Below are 19,555 nucleotides of genomic sequence, written 5' to 3'. Positions count from 1 at the left end.
CACCTGTAGAGATGGAAACTTCCTATCTCTCAAAACAACGCATCAACATTTTGGACAATTTCAGTTGTTAAGGTTTTCTGTCATGTTGAGGAGAAATGTCTTCATTGTTTTTACCGGGTTCTAGTTCTGCATTCTTGGTCTTTTCAGAAGAAATAGAATCATGGTGTCAACCCCTCAGTATTTGAACACAGCTGTTGGGGTCCCCACTGTGTTCTTCTCAAGGTTCATCCCTTCTGTCGTTTCTCCAGAGATGTGGTTAGGAGTCATCTCATCACCTTCACAGCTGCCCTTTGAAAACTCTGTAACTCTGTCAAACTCAAGAAATTCCCACTCTCTGAAAATGATTGGTCCTAGAGAAAGTCAAAGCTAATCCACTTAAAACAAGGACCAAGATTTTGTGGTTAGTGGGGGAAAAAAACAAAGCCCAAATTATAAAAATAAGTTAATTTTATCTAAGTATTTTTATAATTATGAATCAATTTTGGGGGTGGGGGAGAGATTAATTTTTCTGACAAAAATCTATGATGAATAATAGTCTTCCTTTGACATTGGAAGTTAGAGGCATGATCACAGTGAAGTTTTTTTTTTTCTCTTTCACCCCCAGAATTATATGCTCTAGTAATCAACCCTCCACCCCCAACTCCCACCTCTAGCTTCTCATGGTCTTTTTTATTCACATCATTCTCCTTTGGTCATTGTTAATGACTTAACTGCCAGACTCTTTTGTCCCTTCTGTAGGCTTCATGGAATACTGTGTCATTGTGAGATCTGCAAGGTCATTTTGCTGTCCATTTGTGTGGTGTTTGTGTTGTACTGTCCTGTGATCCTGTCATCAGAGATGCTGCCGTACTGAAGTGGGCTGGGTTGTTGGTGCACTGCTGTAGAAGGAATGAGTTCAGTGAGTGTATTTTGTCATGAAGCTTTTGGCTTGCCTCCTATCTCTTCCTCTTTGTGACTTACTTGAACAGTAAGGACACTCTGTTCTATAGGTGTGACTGACTGGCTGTATCACAACCCTAGTGTGGACCTTGTGACATGCAGATAAGAGAAGCAAAGAGATGCACACTGAATTTTCAGTGACACTTCAGTCTTTTTAATATGTGCTCCTGGTAACCCACAAATCATCACAACAGTTGTGGGGATGTTTATTATAATTTATTTTAATTTTAAAAACTGAAATTGAGGACGGTATATTTATTCTAATTACATTTCACATTATATTCTTCATCTCATCTTGTTAAACTTGTCAACATCTGTTTGGATGGTGTCCCAGTCCATTTGGGCTGCTATCACAAAATACCACCTCCTGGTATAAACAAGAGTGCATTTCTTTTTTCTTTCTTTCTTTTTTTAAGATTTTATTTATTTATTCAACAGAGATAGAGACACCCAGGGAGAGAGGGAACACAAGCAGGGGGAGTGGGAGAGGAAGAAGCAGGCTCATAGCAGAAAAGCCTGATGTGGGGCTCGATCCCATAACGCCAGGATCACGCCCTGAGCTGAAGGCAGACACTTAACTGCTGTGCCACCCAGGTGCCCCACAACAGTACATTTCTTATTGCTCCAGATGCTGAGAAATCCAAGGTCAATGCTCCAGCATGGCTGAATCCTAGTGAGGGCCCTCTTCCTGATTCATGGTGAAGCAACTTTGGGCTATGTCCTCATTTGGTGGAAGGGGTAAGAGGTCTCTTTGGGATCTCTTTTATAAGAGCACTAATCCCATTCATGAGGAGCTTGTGAGGTAATCACCTCCCAGAGGCCCCACCTCCCAATACCATCACATCAGGCAATAGGGTTTCAAAGTACAAATTTTGAGGGGACATGAACATTCAGACCATAACAGATGATGACATGACCATGTGTTATAGAATCTCAACTCTTTGTATATTGTCTGGGAATCTTTGAGTAAATTCCTTAAGCTCTCATTGACTCAGTTGATTCACCTGTAGAAAGAGAAATGCCTTAGTGTTGAGGGAGGGCATGGGAAAATTCCCCACTTGTGTCAGCTGGATCAACAGACTTGAACATTGTCTCTAGGCAGGCCCCTGGCATCTTTATTTTTTAACAGGTGCACAGTGCTTCTGATGAGATGATGAGATGACAGTCTTTAGTAAGCCCAGATAGACTAAACTGTTTGCTGCAGGTCCCTGAAAGCACCATGTGATCTCTGCTTGTTTCCCTTCCCACTTACTTTTCCATTTGAACTCCCACCATAGTTGAAGATGATCAGCTGATGTCTAGGAAGACTATGCTAATTGTCCCCTCAGGTATGAGTTAAGTGCCAGACCTGGGCAAGCCACTTTCAGGACCTCCTAGCTCAGGTATGTTAATTGCCTGTTTGTGGTCTGCGAACCCGTTAGACCTTGAGCTCCTAGGGGACCTTGGTTCCGAAAAGTTTAGCATATGTAGGGGACGGGGGGGGGGCACAGAATGAGATCAGGAGCTTGGATATAGAGATTTACCTCAGGAAAGAGAATGTGTTTTGAGTTGGGGAAATGAGGTGAGCAGGGGGGAAGGTGCAGATATATTTTAGGTTTAGTGGGGCAGCTGTGGTGAGATATCTTGTTGCTGTTGTTGTTGTTGCTGTTGTTGTTAAAGTAATCCAAGAAGGTGAGTTGGAAAGGATCTGAACATCGAAGTAATGGCAAAGGTCTGAGAGAGCTGTTGTGGGAAGGGCCACTTAGATGCTTTATACCTGTACATCACACAGCATTAGTGCTTCAGATTTAAATGAATATCTCTACTAGTCCTATGGACACAGCCAAGTATCCTGGCTTGTCTCTGAATGGCAAGGGAGAAGAGGAATGAAAAGGAAGCTGCTAGAGTTGGGATTGGTGCTGGAACCATGGTAGTATGTCAGGAGTATGAGAGTTCTAGGAGGTTATTGTTAAGATGGCTGGTTTAGGGTCTAATCTGGAAGGTATAAAATTAGAAAGGAGTTCATGGATTGGAAAATGAAGAAAATTGATCACATGGAAGTGAGATGAGGGTATGGGGCAGATCCCCATAAATGTGAGCCTTTGGGAGGAGAGGGTGAGGATATTGTGCTAAGGAACAGAACTTGCTATGAGGTCTGTATTAGTTTTCTGTTACCTGCTGTAACAAATTAGCTCAAACTTAATGGCTTAAAGCAACACAAACTTATAATCTTACAGTTTTGGGGGTCAGAAGTCTTAAATTGGACTCACTAAAATTAGAGTGTCAGCAGGGCTGCTGGGCAGCATTCCTACTGGAGGCTCGACTAGAAAATCTGTGTCCTTGCCTTTTCAGTTTCTAAAGGCTGCCCCCATTCGTTGACTGCTGGTCCCTTCTGTCATCCTCAAAGAATGGTATCTTCAAATTTCTCTCATGCATGCCTCCCTCTGTCACTTATAAAGGGTCTGGTGAATACATGTTGCCTACCAAAATTAGCCAGGATAGTCTTTCCATCTCAAGATCCTTATCTTAATCACATCTGCAAAGTCTTTTTGCTGTATTCTGTGATGTAAGGTTCCAGACATTAGTTTGTGGACATCTTTGAGTGGAGGAAGAGGCATTATTTTGCCTAACACAAGGTTGAAGAAAATACTGCTTAAAATAAATATTATAGCTAAATCACTGTTAGTGAAGTTTTTTTATGGTCCATTACCATAGTACAGGGTTATTCTGTGGGAAATTAACATGTGCAGTCCAGAGTCTTGCTGAGGTGGTCAGTGGAGTAAGTGAATGAGTATGTGCCACAATTCACTGCACTGGGCTGAAGTGAGGGTTTATTAATATAAGTCTTACATCTGTTTCATGCTTTGAGTTCTTGGTAGAAAAAGTGAAAATATGTGGTGGTCACCGCTGTGGAAGTTGAGGTTCATTTCTGACTTTTCTGAGTTGCACAAGAGGACAAATCACAGCTAGAGAAAAGGTTTCTGTCATAGTGGAACTGAGACCACAGGTTACTTGATGCACTTGATGCTTTTTCCACATCCTTGCAGGAAAGGAACTGGTCTTCAAAATTGTGACACCTGGGCACACTAGTCACCTGAGCTGGATGTTAGGGGCCATCACTGTGGTGGCTGGTCAGGCTGCTACATCATATTCTCTGTGGGCAATGGCTGCCCTTGGAGACTTCCTTCTGGACAGGAGTCATACTACTTCTGTGAGACTAAAGGGGTTGACAAGACTTTTCTCCAAGAATAAAAAAGCTGGCAGAAGCCATTTCTCATACTCGCCCCCTGCCTGAGAGAAATACCCAGACACCTGCAAGGACCAGCTTGAACAGTCTCCATATAACTTGTCAAAGCAGCCTGGTCAGATCTCATCCTTCAAGCATTACCAGTAAACACCTGCATAGACCTTACTAATACAACATTCCCTGCCCCCATGTTCTTCTGTGGACTTGCCCCATCCAACCAGCCCCACTTGGCAGGAGTCCCTCCAAAAGCAGCTCCATGTCCCATCCTGCAAAAAGACCAGCATTTATCTTGCTAACTAACACCATGTGCCCTGCCCCCACATTCTCCTACAGACTTCCCTATTCAACCAGCTCCACTAGGCAGGAGTCCCTCCAAAGCAGCTCCAGAAGCTTCTCATTCTTCAAGCAGTCCCAACAGTAGCCAACACCATTTCAAATTGACTCCTATCAGGGGGAGAGAAGATAACCACACATACCAGTTCCACTGCCACTCCAGCAGTGGGCTGGGGTCAGACAATTCAATCTGACTGCCAGCCCTGCCCACCAACAAAAACTTCACAGGGAGCAGCACAAAGAGAGAGCCCTGTAGTCACTGCAACTCCAAGAGATGGACTGGGGGCAGACATCTGGTCTGACTGCAGGCCCTGCCCATCAAGGAAAGCCTTTTAGGGAACAACTCAGTGAGAGCACTCTGCAGTTAAGTGTGACTGCAGTGCTGGCAAATGGGCTGACACAACTACAAGCTCAGTGTGGCCCCAGACTGACCCCTTAACAGTGCAGTGACCAAACACTGACCACAACACACAAAGAGAGCCATTGTAACTAAGTGAACTTAAGGCATGCATGGCTCAACCACAGGAGCATGGTGCATGCAGCACATGTAGGAGACACTCCTGAAGTGCCAGGTCCTGGTGAAGTGGGAACATTGCACTAAAGGGCACTATAGGACCTCTTCTCCATAAGGCCACTGCTTTTAAGATCAAGAGACATAAGTGACTTTCCTAATACATAGAAACAAACACAGAGGGTTAGACAAAATAAGGGAGAAATATGTCCCAAATGAAAGAATAGGACAAAAGCACAGCAAAAGAACTAAATGAAATGGAGATAAAGCAATATTCCTGATAGAAATTTCTTCTCTGATTAGTTCTTTTTTATGTTTTCTGCCTCTATTTTTTAAGAACCAATTGAAGATGAAGAACTCAGTAACTGAAATTAAAAACACACTAAAGAGAATAATGAAATTAAAAACACACTAAAAATAAATCATAGACTACNTAAGCTGGAAGACAGAGTAATGGAAAGCAGTCTAGCTGAAGAGCAAATAGAAAACTAAAAGGATAATAAAAAATGAGACTAGGTTAAGAGAGCTCCAACATCATCAAGCTTAATAACACTGGCATTATAGCAACCCCAGAAAGAGAAGAGAGAAATTGGGGCAGAAAATTTATTTGAGGAAATAATAGCTGAAAACTTCCCTAATCTAGAAAAGGAAACAGACATCCAGATTCAGGAGGCACAGAGAGCCCCCAACAAAATCAGCCAAAGTAGGTCCACACCAAGACACAATAATTAAAATGGCAAAAAGTAGTTATAAAGAATTTTAAAAGCACTGAGAAAAAGGAAGACAGTTACATACAAGGGAAACCCTATAAAGCTATCAGCTGGTGTTTCAGCAGAAACCTTGCAAGCCTGAAGGGAGTGGCATGCTATATTCAAAGTGCTAAAAGGAAAAAAAAATCTGTAACCCAGAATATTCTGTCAAGCAAAGCTGTCATTCAGAATGGAAGAGAGAGTTTCCCAGACAAACAAAAGCTAAAGGATTTCATTAGGACTAAACCAGCCTTATAAGAAATGTTAAAAGGAATCCTATGAGTGGAAAGGAAAGGCCATAATCAGGAGTAAGAAAATTACAAAAGGAAAAAATTTCACAGGTACATAAAAGCATAATAAAAGGAGCAGATTGATCACTTATAAAACCAATATGGAGGTTAAAGAACAGAAGTAATAAAATCTATATCTATAAAAGTCAGTCAAGGATTCACAAAATAAAAGTATGTGAAGTATGAATGACATCATATACATAAAATGTGGGAGGAGGCAAAGATTTAGTGCTTTTAGAATAGGTTCAAACTTAATTGACCACCAGCAATCTAATATAAACTGCTATGTGTATAGGATGTTAAATATTGTCCTAACGGTAACCACAAATCAAAAATCTATAATAGATACACAAAAAAATAAAGAGAAAGGAATCCAAGCATATCACTAAGGAAAGCCATCAAACCCAAGGGAAGAGAGCAAGAGAAGAAAGGAATAGAGAAGAACTACAAAAACAACCATAAACCAAGTAATAAAATGGTAGTAAGTACAAATCTGTCAATAATTACTTTGAATATAAATAGACTAAATGCTCCAATCAAAAGACATAGGATACTGAATTCTTAATTTAAGAATTAATAAGAGCAATAAACCTCTGGCCAGACTTATCCAAAAGAAAAGAGAAAGGACCCAAATCAATAAAATTATGAATGAAAGGGGAGAGACCACGACTAACACCAAAGAAATAGAAACAATCATTAGAAATTATTATCAACATCTATATGCCAACAAATTAAACAACCTGGAAGAAATGGATGCCTTCCTCAAAACCTATAAACTACCAAGTCTGAAACAGGAAGAAATAGACAATCTGAATAGACAAGTAACTGTAACGGAATTGAAGCAGTAGTCAAAAACCTCCCCCCAAAACAAGAGTCCAGGGCCAGATGGCTTCCCTGGGGAATTCTACCAAACATTTAAAGAAGAAATGATACTTAGTCTTCTGAAGCTGTTTCAAAAAATAGAAACAGAAGGAAAACTTCCAAACTCGTTCTATGAGGCCAGCATTACCTTGATCCCCAAACCAGGCAAAGACTCCTTTGAAAGGAGAATTACAGACCAATATCCCTGATGAATATGGACGCCAAAATTCTCAACAAGATCCTAGCTAATAGGATCCAACAGTACATTAAAAGGATTATCCATCATGGCCAGGTGGGATTTATTCCTGTGTTGAATTTTTTAAGATACTTTTTAGAAACATCTTGCATTTGAGTATTTTTTAGACTCTCTATTATTTCATTTTCCAACCTCTCTGGTTTAAAAAGATGCTGATGATGGCCAAAAAACAAGTAATCTAGTTAAGAAATGGGCAGAAGTTCAAAATAGACATATTTCCAAAGAAGACATACAAATGGCTAACAGACACATGAAAAGATGCTAATATCACTCATCGTCAGGGAAATACAGATCAAAACTATGATGCGATATCGCCTCACACCAGTCAGAATGGCTAAAATTAACAACATAGGAAACAACAGACATTGGCGAGGAAGTGGATTATAGGGAACCTGCTTACACTGTTGGTGGGAATGCGAGCTGGTGCAGCCACTCTGGAGAACAGCATGAAGGTTCCTGAAGACATTAAAAATAGAGCTACACTATGGCCCAGCAATTGCAGTACTGGGTATTTATCTAGAGGATATGAAATTCTGATTTGAAGGGGCACATGCACCCTGATGTTTATAGCAGTGCACACTAAATTAGGGAAGAGCCCAAATGTCCATCAACTGATGAATGGAGAAGGAAGATGTGGTGTATATATACACAATGGAATATTACTCAGCCACAAAGAAGAATACAATGTTGCCATTTGCAATGATGTGGGTAGAGCTGGAGTGTATTATGCTAAGTGAAATAGGTCAGTCGGAGAAAGACAAATACCGTATGATTTCACTCATGTGGAATTTAAGAAATGAAACAGATGAATGGGGGAAAAAAGAGGGAAATCATAAAACAGACTCTACTGTACAGAACAAACCAAGGGTTGCTGGAAGGGAGGTGGGTGGGGAGTGGGTTAAGTGGGTGATAGAAATTAAGGAGGGCACTTGTGATGAGCACTGAGTATTGTATGTAAGTGATGAATCATTAAATTCTGCCATTGAAACTGATATTACCACTATATGTTAACTAACTGGAATTTAAATAAAAACTTGAAACGATTAAAAAAAAAGATGGTGATGATGGGACAACTTAGTAGTTGGCTTACTACATCCCAGATACTGGTTTTTAAAATTTTGAAACTTTCAAGTTTTCATTTATTCTCTTTTTTCCCAGCTTTACTGAGGTAGACTTGCCAAATGCTTTACATATTTAAGGTGTTTAATGTGATGTTTCGATGTATGTATACATTGTAAAAAAAATTACCACAGTCAAGCTGATGAACACAACATCACCTATGTATTGTGGGAACACTTAGGATAAACTCTCTCAGCAACTTTCAAGTATACACCACAGTTTTATTAACTGCAGTCATGCACGTTAGCTGTCCAGACCTAATTCATTGTGCATAACTGAATTTTCGTACCCTTCGACGACATTTCCCCACTCTCCCCTCTCCCCGTCCTTGGCAGCTATTATTCTATTCTCTGCTTTTGTGAGTTTGACTTTTTTAGATTCCACATATATTTGAAATAATGTAGTATTTGTTTTTATGTGTCTGGCTTGTTTCACTTAGTATAATGTCCTCCAGGTTCATTCATGTTGTGAAAATGTCTGAATTTCTTTCTTTTTTTAAGGATGAATAATATTATATTTTTTTATATATAAGCTTTTTTTTTAATCCATTCACCTATTGACACTGAGATTGTTTCCTTAGCTATTGTGAGTAATGCAGGGAACATGAGGGTTCAGATATCTCTTCAAATAGCTATTTTATTTCTTTTAGATTTACACCCCAAAGTGAGGTTGTTGGGTGATGTGGTAGTTCTATTTTTAATTTTTTGAGGGACCTCCATAGTGTTTTCCATAACAGATGCACCAATTTATATCATCACGAACAGTGTGCAACAGTTCCCTTTTCTTCACACCCTCACCAATGGTTGTTATCTCTTGTGTTTTTGATAATAGCCATCCTTTGGGCAGTTCTCTCTCACTCTCCTTTTTACCATTGATCACATTTCTGGATAAGCTTTTGCATTTTGGAAATGGCAAAGATGAGAGGGAAAGAGACCCAAGATTGTAAATTTTGAGTAGGCTGAGTAGCAGCCAGGGTTGCCAAGATGCACCCCTCTAGGATGTGCCCGTCACCATCTAGTCTTTCTGAATGGCCATCCCCAAGTTGTACAGGGTACAGCCTATGACGCCGAACAGGACAGACCTGGGAACAGCCCTGCTGTGAGGCTCCAGGATCTGGACGGAAATGATGCCTGGCTGCTCGGCCTAGGAAGAAGTGTGAATGAGGGTGTGGGTGCACAGGAGTGGGGGTGGGTGGGGGGTGGTAGAGTTGAGAACAGGGGAACAGAGACGGAGGATTGCGGGAAGTAATCTACTTCTGTCCCTACTTTGTTTCATTGGTTTCTCTAAGGGAAATATTTAAACCCAAACCAAAATTTTAGGCCTAGATCTAGATCTAAATATTATTTGTTTTATACTAGATGAATTGGAGCTTACAGCCAAACCTAGCAACCCTGTCTTAGGGGGTCTGTATCCTAGGTAAGCATCCTATGTGTCCCTGGCTAGTCTTTTATTTTCCTCACTTTGGAATCAGTCCCCTCACAGAGATTGGGATTTGTGAAAGTTCCCTTAGCACACCCTGAGCCTCTTCCCCCGTGGTGAGAAGTAGAAAGGAGAATACATCCCCATTAAGTTCTGCAAAGTGGTGGGACCAATTTTTAGGAATTACATTTAAAACTGTCCCCCAAACCCCTCCTTTTTGAAAAACAGATTCTTGAATCCAAAATTTAAAAATAGCCAGTATAACAGATGAACTACAGGTCTCTTCTAACTGTGCTTCCTGGTCGGGGACACAAATATTAGGGACGAGGTTACAAACTTCTGTACCTATACTGTTGCTCCCTGAAGACTTCCAAGTTTATTTTAGGAAGATTGGCAGTTGTAATTACGTTGTCAAGCATTTGTCATTTTGCTGTAGCAACAACATTAAAACCCGGACAAAATGCTCCACCTTGACTGGGATTAGAATAGTGCAAGGTGCAGGCCTTGGTTGTGTGTCTTTTCTAGACTGTGAGCAGCTGTTGAAGTCTGCAGCCAGCAGTGTGAATAGTTTCTCCTTTGGGTTCCAGGGTAGAGTCTAGGAAATCCTGTGTCTTGTCTGCCTGGTGTTCTGTCACCTCTCTGGATTTGGCTGAGGTGTGCGGCTCAGGCACTGGGTGGTCTCCTGGGAGAATAGGGCTCCCTTGGCTTCATTCTTGCTCTCTTCAGTGCGTGAATATCCTGTGTCATTGATCTGGTAGTTGACACTCCTGCTTCAGGAGGGACGTTGGTCTGCATGACCTGGGGTCTCCCTCTTTTGGGTGTAATGTGGAAAGAAAAGGGCAACTTTGGAGCCAGACAGATCTGTTTTAAACTGATTCCAGAATTTTCTTTTTGGGCACGTCACAGCTTTCCTGGACTTGATTCGTACCCCTGGGGAAGGAGATCATGCTTGCATCGCAGGGTGTATGAGCTCAGAGACCCTGTGTAGGTGGAAGTTTTCCCGAGTCGTAGCTATCCAACCAATGGGGGTTGCTATCCTTAATGAGTGTCATTTCTGGTTTGATAGGGACAGCCATTTAATTTCCGATGGCAGTGAGAAGATCTTTGTTAACCTGAGTCAGTGTGAAGAGAGCAGGTTTTTCAGTCAATTTAAGGTGCTTGGGAGGAGGCATCCTGACTTGTTTCCTTTCTCTCGTTGGTGTTTCTAAGTCCAAACAGTGCTTGTATTGGTCCATCTTACCCAGTTCTTGAAAGGACTGCCTTCCCCAGACAGCACATAGTAAACACCAGCAGAGGGCACGGACCTTGGCAATAATGGGTCCCACTACTTCCCTTCCTCCCACTTCACTGGTCCCTAACCTGGCTCCTCACACTGTCCCCCCACCTCTCCACCCATTGTCATTTCAGCACCCGTGTTTTACTGTTCTTCTGCTTTAACTTTCCTTTTCTCCTTCAGTGTTTTTCTGCTTGACTTCCTACTGTGTGCAAAGAGAAACACAGACCCTCTTCCTCTGCCTAACTGACTCTCTCACCACTCACTCTTAGGAGAAAGGAATAAGACCTCCTTTCTCTCTCTGTTTTTGTGCATTTAGATATTCGCTTGGGTGGGAAAATTGACCTTTGGGTTGTGCCTCGAGGAGTGCTCGGAGTCTGAGTTGGCACTAAACTATAGGAAATTTTCACCAACACAGATATTCAGAAGGGCGTGCTAACTGGAAACATTGATCTCTAAAGTTTCATATCCTAATATTCTAGGGCATTACTTTGGTCTAAGAAAAATTTACATGGATTCTAGAAGTGGTCAGACTGCAGCAAGCATGGCATATCTTGTTACATCCTGAGAACTCCTGCTAATCTTGATGGATGCACATGTGAAGGAACGCTGCTCTGATGGAGGAGAGCAGTCAGCTCTGGGGGAGGGGCAGGGCATGCATGTTTTCTGTTGGTAATGTGCCAGTCAGGCCACGGTGCTGTGCTTTCATACTAGAACCTACCCACTTGCTTTTGCTCCTGCTGTTCCCTCCTCTGGGAAGGTCCTCTCTCTTTGTTTGTTCTCATTGCAAATACAGGCTTCTCCAGGAAGCTTGTCCTGATCCTTCAAGCCAGTGCATTCTCTGATTTTCAAAATTCATGGTGGAAACACTGCTTTATTCATTATGAAAGTTAAAATGATGCATTCTAATTGGGAAATAACTGGAAAAGAGGGAAATACACAAAGAAACAAGAACAAGGTACTCAATTCACCATTCTTAGAGAGCAACTATTAGCATTGCATAATGTTTTCTGTCCGGGCATTTTCTTTGCATTTTTCACACAGTAGTCCTAAAGTGTATGCCGTTTGGTGTTTTTCTCTCATGAGCACTGCCATTGCATTAGCAAATACTCATAAACATTTTAGAGGCCATATGATCTTTTAGGATATGGCTATTGATTGACTCATCAGTTCTGAGGTTGAATAGCTTGTTGCCTATTTTCCTATATTTTAAGAATCCTAAAATAAACATCTTTGTGCATTTGGGATTTTTTTTAAAGGATAGATTTCTAGAAGTAGAATAACCAGACCAGTCTACTGACACATTTAAAGATTTGTCTGCTCTGATTTGTCTTGCTAGACTGACTTTCAGAAAGTTTTTTTTTAAGATTTTATTTATTTATTTGACAGAGAGAGAGAGAGAGACAGCCAGCGAGAGAAGGAACACAAGCAGGGGGAGTGGGAGAGGGAGAAGCAGGCTTCTAGCGGAGGATCCTGATGTGGGGCTCGACCCCAGAACGCCGGGATCACACCCTGAGCCGGAGGCAGACGCTTAACGACTAAGCCACCCAGGCACCCCCAGAAAGTTTTTTTTAAAACCAAATGTATATGTCCAGCCGTGTACATGACCACAGGGTCAAATATTATATCTTTGCTTATTTGGAGAAAAAAATATGTTTTCTCTGTGAGATAAAGAGGTTTAAAATCTTAGCGCTTCCTTGTGTTTACTGGGTGTTGGCAGATTTTCTCTCTCAGAGGCTGACAAGTCTACGCCCTTGCCTAGGTTCCTGTGTCTGGTGCACTGGCTGTCTCAGCTGGTGTTGGACCTTTGATTCTGATGACTAACTTATGCAATGCTAGGAAATGAAGTTCTACCAGGAGTTCTTGGGTTACTGTAGCAAATGAAATGTGGTGTCCTCTGCCAAGCAAGGGCATTTTCTGAGAAGTAATACCTGCTACTCAGTCATTCAGGTCCTTGACCCTGGCCGTGTGGCTCTCAGGGTCCTGTGATCTTGACAGTTGCCTGGTCTTTATGTAGATGGTCCAGGGACTCTATTCCTGGTCAGGGCAGTCAGTCTCTGCAGTGACCATGATGGAAATAAGGTAAAAATGACCCTTTCCTTATTTGAGAGCAGTATTTTTTTTTTCTTCTTCTTCAGGAAGGAGAGGAGTGCAGGCTTTTTAATACATAGGAATTTTTTGTTGTTTTTGTCAAAAAGGATTTTTTTTAATAGAAAACCTCCACACTTTCTTGTCTGGAAAGAAGGTAAGGTGTTCTTCATACAGTTGGATATGGACATGGTCCGTTGAGAGTGTAATGTTGGGGTAAAGGAAGTCGATCAACAGTACTCATCCACAGATGCTTCCTTCTTTTGCTTTTGCTCCCAGGGTAAGTTTCCACTCAGTGCACAAAGTGTCAGCCAGTGTGGCCCTCCCACTCTAGGAAGGATAGAGAATACAGAGCAGACGTTGTTTCTGAGGATGGAAAAACAGGGAAAGGTCTCTAAGAACCTGGCGGTTGTACTTCAGTTCCAGTTGCAAAAGTGCTGTTTGAGGGTCATTTCCTTCCTCAGTTTTTGTCCTGATGAGCCACAGACTTGGGCATTTTAGCAGAAATTAAGGCATGGGCCATATGTCTCTGTCACCAGTCTGCTGTTCCAAAAGGAGTATGTGTGCCTGACCTTAAGGGTCAGCTGCCCTGGGTGAAGAATGAATGATTAGGGGACTTGGGCTACTTGCTCACTTCTTGTCCTGTGACTGTCGGTACAAATGGGCCTCTGATTAGTAGCCTGGGTGTTTCTGGTATTTGGGAATCATTTATGATGAGCTGATCCTATCTTCCTTGTTAGACCTTTAGGTCTGTTTAGGATACCTGGTCTCCATGTGCCTGAACTATCCATTATCTACTGGCAGATCTCTTGGATGTGGTGTTGTCTCTGCTAGGCGGGACCTCATGCGACCTCCCCTTGTCCCTTCACCTCCTAGCTGTCGTGCCTCACAGGTGGGTCTGTCCCTACCCTTGTGCTTCCAGGTGGCCAGTCCTATTATGATCACCCCAGGCTGTTCCTAGACACAAATGGTGATGAAACAAGATCCCTCCTTCCCCAAAGACTGTAGATTTTGTTAGATATTAGGAGATGCTAGGATATCATTATTGTAAAGTACCTATTACAGAACCCATAACGTNAGGATACCTGGTCTCCACGTGCCTGAACTATCCATTATCCACTGGCAGATCTCTTGGATGTGGTGTTGTCTCTGCTAGGCGGGACCTCATGCAACCTCCCCTTGTCCCTTCACCTCCTAGCTGTTGTGCCTCACAGGTGGGTCTGTCCCTACCCCTGTGCTTCCAGGTGGCCAGTCCTATTATGATCACCCCAGGCTGTTCCTAGACACAAATGGTGATGAAACAAGATCCCTCCTTCCCCAAAGACTGTAGATTTTGTTAGATATTAGGAGATGCTAGGATATCATTATTGTAAAGTACCTATTACAGAACCCATAACGTTTGCCATCTTTCCCNCCTATTACAGAACCCATAACATTTGCCATCTTTCCCCCGTCTTTCATGTATTTCCTTCTAATCTAATCTAATCTAATCTAATCTAATCTAATCTATCATGGTAAGGGTGCTGGTAATTATGGACTATGTTTCCCAGATTCCTATATGCAGTCTTGGGTCAAGAGGAATATAGTAAATTCCAGCACAAGGCTGATAGAACTAAAGATGATTAAAGTCCATTAGAGAGAATACACATGAAAGAGAGCTTTATAATTACCAATAGCAAACTTGATCACCTGCACGATGTATATTATTAGCCAACCAGCACAGAGAAGCCAGTCTGTTTGGGAATGTGTGTGGTATCTGAATGCAAAATATTAGGTTTGCTGCTAGGGGAACTAATGTAGGTCACTGTGAGGGATAACAAATACACGTTTCAGCCTGTGATGTGGGAAGATGAGCAAGGAGGCTCACGAGGCACCTAGGTATTCCAGAGTCCTGAGGGACAGAGGACTGGAGCCTCAGAGGTCCAGTCAGTTGGCATTCGATCTTCTCAAATGGGGGGCACGTGACATGCCAGGAGAAACTAAGAGCACAGCATAAACCTCGCATATCTGCCTGGAGCCTCCTTAGAACTTTGAGTGTTTAGTGGGGGGAAGAAAGGTAGTCCTTTAATTTATAAACAACTGAAAATATTATTCATGAAATCTAATGCAGCTGTATCATGGAATAGAATGCAGTAGATGTGACTATTTAAGGTAAAGCTCAAGATGTCAAAAGAAGTTGAATTCCACGGAGGAGTGTGATTGAAGAGCACATCTCCATTCACTTGCTTCCGCTCCCAGAATCTTGTCTCCATGCTCTTGGGTGCCGGCAGGGGTACTCTGGTGAAAAGGTAGGAGAAATGTTGACAAGTGACGGTGGAACTGCTGGTGTGCTTATGTGGGAAGTTGAAAGGAAGAGCTTGTGTGTTACAGGACACAGGGTCCAGGAGGTAAATGAACCTGTGTGGCCGACTAGCTCCATTTAGTAGGCAGTGAGAGGCAGGAAGTGTAGACAGCTAGCAAAGGTCTCATCATGGAAAAGGTGTGCACCACTCAGGGCCAGCTGATTGTTGAGAGGTTTGTGATTTTTCCCAGGTTGGAAATCTAGATTTTTCTATAAAGTTTCCTTATCTTAAAACTGTTGTGGGCCAAACAAACACATCCATGGGTGGCTAGTGGAGATGACCATTCTCAACTCAGTTTCTTGTAAGGGTCTGAATGATGGACACATTCAGTTCTCTGTGTACAGAGGTCTCTATAAAGGTGTTTCCCTACTGTTTCTCCAATTTGCATGATTCTGTAACTCTCAAGAAGAGGGCAAGATTTATTGGAATATAGAGACTTAAGTTTAAATTACAGATTCCTGTATTAAGGAATTCCTAAATGTTGGAGAAGAACAGAATTTCACTATAAAATTAGCCAAATGCCCTGCCTGTGTCAGTGTCTTACGTGGCGTCATCATTAGAAAGAGCCTCAGAGGTCATCTTGCACACCTCTGAGGTGTGGTGGGGTCTGACCCGATGCTCAGAGGCATTAGGCATGCCCAACAGAGTGCCGTGGAGTAATATGCCACCCACTATGAGTTCCTAGAGCTATGCTGGCACCTCCCACAGCCTTACAGCTGACCTGGGGCTGCTAAAAATCCAGGTCAGATGGATTACGAATTGTCTGGTCGTCTGCCAAATTGGGCAGCTGGCATAATGTGCATCCAGAGAACTGACTCTGCCCTCACTTCTCTGCTCACATGCTGAGTCAACTCTGCTCCTGCTGGTTCACTCATTTCCCCGTGTCCTGGAGGCCTGCTGAGGAGAGTGCCCAACAGGACCTTCCAGGTGTTGGCCTCTGGAAAAAGACTGTAATCCTTACAAAGGTGGCCTGCAAGGCCCTGGCTGACCTGGCCCTTCACTCCTCCNTCTCCTGCAGCCTTTTCTCCCCAGCTCCTACCTTTGCTCTGTGTATTTCAAAGCCAGAGACTCTAGTTCAGGTTTTTGCTATTGTATTTTTGTTTTGGGTACAATACATACCCCAAAATAAACATATTTTTAATTTTGGAACAATTTTGGAATCATAGAGAACTTGCAAAGCCAATACCAAGTTCCTGTGTGTTCTCTTACCCAGTTTCCACTAATTTAACATCTTACAGCACCCTGGTATATTTGCAAAAAAAGAGACTTACATTGATACATTACCATTAGTTGAACTTCAGGCTTTATTTGAATTTCACCATTTTTTCCAATTTTTCTGTTCCAGGATCCAGTCCAGAACCCCATACTGAATTTCGGCATAATTCAGTTTTGCCAAAACTTCCTGCTCCCTCCATTGCCTTTCCCTTTTCATCAGGTGTTCACTTTGTACAACCCTTCTCAGCTTGGTGAATGCCTGGGGATAATTACATATTCATTTGTGGGTTGATTTTTAAACACAAGAGCCTTAAACCCCCTGCCAAATGATAGGTCTATTGGCTTAGAAGGCATAGCACCCAAAACAAATGTGAATGGTGGCTTCTCAGGAGCCTTTGGAGCAGAATAGGAGCAGGGGGTGCCGGGGCACAGTTGATGCATCCCTGACCAGGGTGACTCACAAGCTGGGACTCCCAACTGCAGTCATGTCTGTTTTATGTTTTCAGTCATACCAGAGTGTAACTGTGCCTGTGTTTATCTCTGGGTGGAAAGAATACACTTCCCTTTCCCCACCTGGTGCACCTTTGACTGTGCCCAGGCCTGACCTGTTGGTTGTGTGCTGCTTTGTGTTGGGGGTGGTGGGTCACTGTCTGGGAACCGCGGGTTCTTCCACATCGCAGCACCAGGGGCTGGAATGGTCCAGAAGAATGCACGTCCTAATGACAGCATTTCTCTCCCAACCTGCTATCACCTCGTACCCTCTTCTTTGATAGAAGAAGTGATCTTGGGTAATGTTGACTGTAAGTGGTTTTTGCTGTAAGCAACAAGTTGATTCTATTTTTCTAAATTATTTTTTTTTTTATTTTTAAGGACATAATATATTAATATATATTGGAAAGGTTAATAGGGCCAGAGTTTAAAACTAAAAATATCAGCTCCTTCATACTTCTGTTATTATGGTCTGCTTCTCAAAGGCAACCGTTTTCAACCTTTTTAGCTGGTTCTTTTAATATTTGCCTTCAAATTTTAAAACAATACGCGTATACCCAGCTCTTGATTCCATGGTGTTAGACGTTACCTGCTCCATGTCTCTTCCTCTTTCTTTTAAGTGTGCTTGGTTATATCAACACACACACAACACTATGTATATACATGTAGAATTCGGTTAAGTCTGTGCTCAGAATCCTCATTATTATGACTGTTTAAATGTTGCTGACTGTTGCCATATAGAATACTAATATTTCACTTCTTTTGTTGCACAGCCTTTTTGTTTTTCCTTGAGTTCAAGCTGGCCTCGTGTTTTCATTAGCTTAGTTTATGTTGAATGTTTGGCGGAGTTCCCAAGGTCTCCACCAGCTCTATAGAACTCAGGAAAAATTTCCAGAGTTAAGTATCAGATTACACCTGTTAGTCCTAGCTACCTCCTGGGAAGGTTCTCCTGGAACCCTCCATTCTCCTGTGCCCGTCATGACTGTTCTCCCTGGAAGACCCGAAGGAAAATTTTCATCACATTCCAATATCAGAAAGACTATTCTCTTGAGAAAGGCTGTGTCTTCTCTGAACTTTTTTCCATCTGATGGTCCTGCCGTATTGTGGCTTACCATGTTTCTGTCTGTGTGTTGGCCTCTGAGAGCTGAGGGCGGCCGTCTCCTCCCCCTGCACTGCCCCAGACTGACAACACCATGCCATTTTGTTTATTCAGTTTATTCCAGTTTGATCATACTTTCCTCCCCTTGTTCCCCTTCACTCAGCTGTCATCTTTCTAAAAATGTATTTTACAAATCAGCACAAATTCATACATGCAAATTTTTCTTGTATTTTTGAAAACCACTTTATTGAGATGTAATTCACATACCATACACTTTGCACATTTAAAATGTGCAGTCCAATATATTTTAGTATTCATAGCGTTATGCAGTCATCACCATGATCTAAATTTAGAATATTGTTCATGTCCCCAAAACCCATACCCATTAGCAGGCTCTCCCCATTCTGCCCCACCCCTCACCTAGCCCTCAGCAACCACTAATCCTCTTTCTCTATATATAAATTTCCTCATTCTGGTCAAGTTGTATAAACTGAGTCATGCGACACATGGTCTCTTGTGGTTGGCTGCTTCCCTGTTACAACACGTGTCTTACCTCACTGCAGTACGCTGGAGTTGATTCCATTGTCGGCTATCATGAATGANGTTGTTGGCTATCATGAATGACACTGCTATGGACATTTGGGTATGTTATAATTTCTCTTGCGTGTATATACCTAGGAGTGAAATTGCTGAGGCATATGGTAACTCTGTTTAGCCTTTGAGGATCAGCCAGACACTTTGTGAGAGCGGTTACTCTTTTATATCCTCACCAGCAGTGTATGAGGGCTCTAATTTCTCACACCCTCGCCAGCTCTTATGGCTGGCTGTCTTCTCCTGCATAGCCCTGCTAGCGAGTGTGGCGTGCTATCGCACTGTGGTTTCCACCTGCTCTCCCCTAATGACTCATGCCTCTGAGTGTCTTTTCATGTGCTTATTGGCCTTTGTATATCTTCTTTGAGAAATGTCCATTCAAATCCTTTGCCTATTAAAATATAATATCTTTATCGATGTATAATTCACATACATACAATTCACCTATCGAAAGTGTACCATTCAGTGGTTTTTAATATAATCGCAGAGTTCTGCAAGAATCACTACAGTCAGTTTAAGAACGTTTTCATCACTACCCCCCAAAAAAACCCTGTAGCCATTAGGAGTCATTCCTTTGTTGTTGTTGTTGTTGTTTATAATAATATTTTTTTATTGTGTTAGTCACCATACAGTACTNATAATATTTTTTTATTGTGTTAGTCACCATACAGTACTTTAAGGAGCCATTCCTTTGGGTTGTCTTTTTATTATTGAGTTTTAAGACTTCTTTATACAAATTCCTTATCAGCCTTATG

The sequence above is a fragment of the Ailuropoda melanoleuca genome, chromosome 1 (assembly GCF_002007445.2).
Source record: "Ailuropoda melanoleuca isolate Jingjing chromosome 1, ASM200744v2, whole genome shotgun sequence".
Taxonomy (NCBI): Eukaryota; Metazoa; Chordata; class Mammalia; order Carnivora; family Ursidae; genus Ailuropoda; species Ailuropoda melanoleuca.
The sequence above is the reverse complement of the archived record's forward strand: the minus strand, read 5'-3'. Positions refer to the sequence as shown.